The sequence below is a fragment of the Dermacentor variabilis genome, chromosome 5 (genome assembly GCF_050947875.1).
Source record: "Dermacentor variabilis isolate Ectoservices chromosome 5, ASM5094787v1, whole genome shotgun sequence".
NCBI classification, from domain to species: domain Eukaryota; kingdom Metazoa; phylum Arthropoda; class Arachnida; order Ixodida; family Ixodidae; genus Dermacentor; species Dermacentor variabilis.
This window is the reverse complement of record NC_134572.1, coordinates 209272-214565: the sequence shown is the minus strand read 5'-3', so window position 1 is coordinate 214565 and position 5294 is coordinate 209272.

Sequence of the window (5294 nt, the reverse complement as noted above, 5' to 3'; positions counted from 1 at the left end):
ACAAAAGATAGGCTCTACAAACAATTTCTCAACACTCGTAATCCTGATGACTTGACCATTTTCAAACAATATCGAAACGAGCTAACCAAGGACTGCACATTGCACGTAAAGAGTACTTCTCCTCTTTCATGGATGTCAAGAATGCGCCGAGCGAACCGCTTTGGGACAAATTAAATGCACTACTACGTCGCGGTAGTCGTCTTAGCTGCATATCCAAACTTACCATTAAGGGTAAATGATTTGCATGGGACGGATCTGGCTGTTGCTTTCAATGCTTTCTTTACAAACGTGAGTACATCGGATAGTTCCCCAGATGCAATATGTGAACATGAGGAATGATAAATCTTCTATTTCTGCAGCCAGTCACAGTACATGAAGTGATTTCAATAATCACAAATTTAAACAGCAGCAGTAGAGATATTGGTGAAATTCAAATAAAACCTGTGAAATATGTTGCAGACATAATTGCCCCAGTTCTTGCGAATATATTTAATATCTGTCTGACTACATCAAAATTTTCAATAAAAATGCAAATTGCCAAAGTATAACTACAAGTCGGCCTAGTTGGAACAGATTCATCATTTAAAAACTTTTGTGCACAAACAGACAGGGACAAAGAAGAGGAGCAATACAAGGATGAGTGCTTTCTAACAACTGGTTTTATTTTCGAAGAACTTCCTGCTTAAATACCCACAGATCTGCACTATCTTGTCAAACAGAGCACGCCTATAGTGCATATAACTCTTGAGATAAAATGCCGTGGACCAAGGCCACCCGGTCAACATAAAAACATCAAGGCGCATGTAACAAGCACTTACGATGAAAATACGTTATAGATGTGATGACAACAGCGAATTTTCTTTATCCAGCAATGAAACAGAAGGATGGCTGATGCATTTTTCCTTTTGTTTTTCAATCCAGTGCGCTTCCACAATTTCACGCAGATCTGTGGGTATTTAAGCAGGAAGTTCTTCGAAAATAAAACCAATTGTTGGAAGTGCTCGTCCTTGTGTTGCTCCTCTTCTTTGTCCCTGTCTGTTTGCGCACAAAAATTTTAAATAATGAATCTGTTCCAACTAGGCCGACTCGCAGTTATGCTTCAGTTCATTTCTAGTTCTTCCGGCCCTCTTTCTACTTGTCCAAACTATGGCTTAAACAACCCAACAGTTCTGGTACCTATTATTGCGGTCTGTGAGTGCAGAGCACGGGTGTTAAGCTGGTTCCTGAAATTTGGAGAATGCCCTCATGAGGTGTTGCTTGTGACCGGATGGTTGCCCCGCCTGCAGGACACGGGAGAAGAATAATCAAGATCTTGAGATCAGAGAGCCGGAGACAGGTTAGACATTTCAAAGAATGTCTAAAGGTGGACTGTTCGTCTGCTTCCGACGGTCTTTTCAAATGTGAACGCTTTGCGGGACTGATGCAGACAGGCAAACAATGTGACTGAGGCTATTCGCAACTTTCACGGCCTATAGGGGGCGCCACCTTAAATCCAACATGGCTGTCCGAGAGATTAAAGGACCCCTGAAACGGTTCGGGTCGGGTAAATAGAGATTTATACAGTACCAGTGGCACCCACGACGATAGTGGAAGAGAGAATAGCCTAGAGGAATTCGAAATCCCACAGGTAACGCCAGAAGAAGTAAAGAAAGCCTTAGGAGCTATGCAAAGGGGGAAGGCAGCTGGGGAGGATCAGGTAACAGCAGATTTGTTGAAGGATGGTGGTCAGATTGTTCTAGAGAAACTGGCCACCCTGTATACGCAATGCCTTATAACCTCGAGCGTACCGGAATCTTGGAAGAACGCTAACATAATCCTAATCCATAAGAAAGGGGACGCCAAAGACTTGAAAAATTATAGACCGATCAGCTTACTGTCCGTTGCCTACAAAGTATTTACTAAGGTAATCGCAAATAGAATCAGGAACACCTTAGACTTCTGTCAACCAAAGGACCAAGCAGGATTCCGTAAAGGCTACTCAACAATAGACCATATTCACACTATCAATCAAGTGATAGAGAAATGTGCAGAATATAACCAACCCTTATATATAGCTTTCATTGATTACGAGAAAGCGTTTGATTCAGTCGAAACCTCAGCAGTCATGGAGGCATTACGGAATCAGGGTGTAGATGAGCCATATGTAAAGATACTGGAAGATATCTATAGCGGCTCCACAGCCACCGTAGTCCTCCACAAAGAAAGCAACAAAATCCCTATAAAGAAAGGCGTCAGACAGGGAGATACAATATCTCCAATGCTATTCACAGCATGTTTACAGGAGGTATTCAGAGGCCTGGAGTGGGAAGAATTAGGGATAAAAGTTGATGGAGAATACCTTAGCAACTTGCGATTCGCTGATGATATTGCCTTGCTTAGTAACTCAGGAGACCAATTGCAATGCATGCTCACTGACCTGGAGAGGCAAAGCAGAAGGGTGGGTCTGAAAATTAATCTGCAGAAAACTAAAGTATTGTTTAACAGGCTCGGAAGAGAACAGCAGTTTACGATAGGTAGCGAAGCACTGGAAGGGGTAAGGGAATACATCTACTTAGGGCAGGTAGTGACCACGGATCCGGATCATGAGACTGAAATAACCAGAAGAATAAGAATGGGCTGGGGTGCGTTTGGCAGGCATTCTCAAATCATGAACAGCAGGTTGCCACTATCCCTCAAAAGGAAAGTGTATAATAGCTGTGTGTTACCAGTACCAGAGTCCTTCCATGTTTTTTCTGGTCACGAAACTGCCGCCTCAGTTTCATATAGCGCCACCGCCCGCCGCTAGAGGCGCAACCGTGCATGAGAGGGCATGCGAACGCCGCTACCGCTGTGGTTGTGTGTGGGGCAGCCTCGGTATTCTAGCTTTCTCAACTTCCTCAACGATCGCTTTAGTTTCACGTAACTATTTTTAACATTGAATATAATTAAATTACTGCCTGAGCGTGTCTTCTGCGATGACATGAGCGCACGGGACGAAAAAAAAAGCCGCTCATAACATGGAGCTTGCGGCGGTCTCAGACCAAAAAGAAGAAAGATCTGGAATTTTAAGAGCCAGAGCCGCGATACGATTATGAGGCACGCCGTAGTGGGGGACTCGGGATTAGTTTTGACCACCTGGGATCCTTTAAAATGCACCTAAATTTAAATAAGCGGGTGTTTTGCATTTCGCCCCCGTCGAAGTGCGTCCGCTGTACACGGCCGGGCGGTCCCGGTCCGGATTTCTTCGTCATCGCCGTTCGCCTCAACGCTTCGGTGGGCTCCGCTTTTTAATATTTGCCTTAAATTAAACACCGCGCATTCGCAACAAAATGCCAGCGGTCCCATTTATCACCAGAGGAGTAAGCGCCAATTCTCCGTTGCGCATAGCGCCAGATTGTTCGCCGAGCACAGCTGTTCAGTTTCTGTTAAACTGTGGCATAGAAGGACTCTGTGGGCAGTATCTTATAACGAGATCAAAAGAATGAAATTGCTATTGCAAAGGGCTGCTACCGTAGAATACTTAATGACAAAGAAAAGGGAACTGAGCTGCTCCATGCGCTTAAGATTTCTTGCAAAGCGATGTCATTTCTGAATAAGATTTAGGTAGAATTAATGCAAGACGAACTTCGCTACTAAATGTCTTCCTAGACAATCACATGTAAGAAGACAGGACAGACAGACAGACCTGTCCTGTCTTCTTACATGTGATTGTCTAGAAAGCGCAACCAATGTTTCCTATTACAATGAACCAACTTGCCCAACAACGCATCCTGCTAAATGCCTTCGGTGCGGCTTTTAACAACGGATTAAGGCGAACCTGAAGTGTTAGGACCTGCACAGTTGAAACTAGCTGTAATTAGGCAATTGCCTTAGCAAGCAGTCGTTTAGAAGCGTCAGTAAGCCCAGCACTTCACTGCTCGTGGTTTCGACGCAGAAACGACGAGACTAGGTATTTTGGTTCTTAATTCGCAACTATTTACAATATGTTAAAATGTTGCAATCACCGGTCCTGATATTCTTATCATGGTCGAAAAATGAAAAAAAAAAAACTTTATAATTCGATTAAGAAAATAAATAAAACGTGTTGGTGCAAAAACAAAATACAAGCACGATCATTTATTTATCATGTAAAATAAGCGGAGCGAAATACAGATAGCACGGAGGCGTCCGGTCACAAATGGTCCACCATTCACAATGCAAGAAGTTTGTTAAAAGCATGACACTGATATAATACGCATAAAGAAATAAGATCAAACGTGAGAGGTATGCATTGGGAGGCAGGAAACAAACACCAGCAAACGAATGGCAATAAGTACAGAATGCATAGTCGATTGTTTCTATAAACAAGAAAGTGTAAAGCATAAGCATTTCATAACACACGGCTAAAGAACTCTCAAACGAACACAAGTAGCCACATCACAAATACAGCAATTTTTTTTAAATGCCTTGTTAGAGATACCACCTTTCTACTTCTTCAGCTGTTACTTAAACATGCAGACAAAACTTGCTCAGCAAATCACAATACAAATGTAGCTAACAGTGTGCTAATAACCTTCTTACTCATAGCAGCTTATAGACTTAAAAGTACGTGCAATTGAAGAATTGTAGCCCATCATTAGCCAAGACTCAAGGACAATGGAAAATAAAACAATGCATATTATTCTGTTTTAACACTTGCATTTAAAGGAATTCTAATGCTATACCTTTCATAGATGGTCGGGGTAAGGGCGCTATTGCTGTGAACTACTCTATCCTGGTATAACACAAATTGAGGTTGCAACAAAGCATAAAGCAAATGTGTTCAGCGTCGGCTTCTCACGCTCCAGGGACACGTCGTCGCCGTTGATGTTGAAATTGTACGCAGTGACGATGTCCGAGGCGTCAAAGTGTTTCGCGCACACACGTGTATACTTCGATTCAAAATTAAAACCGTCACTTTCCTGCCGCGGTATGGCCCGCTTCCATTTCTCGCGCTGCTCCTTGTTATTAGGTAAACAGAACAACGACACCTTTTCGGTCGTGCCCTTGTAGCCGGAACGGCACCCAGGCACGCAACACGTGTTCGGCATCGTTGTCCCACCCCACCACTTCAACCAAACAGCCCAACACTCGAAAAATAGCACAGCACATGCACAGAACGTACCCGAAAAGTCAGCTCGCCTCGCACTGCGCACGCATTTCGGTACGCGAACGATGCCCTCTGTGGCACAGTGGCGCCGCGTCGCGGCACCTTTGGGCAGCATATGAACCTCTCCCATAGCGTGACGGCGGAGTTTCGTGACCAGAAAAACATGGAAGGACTCTGCCAGTACTCA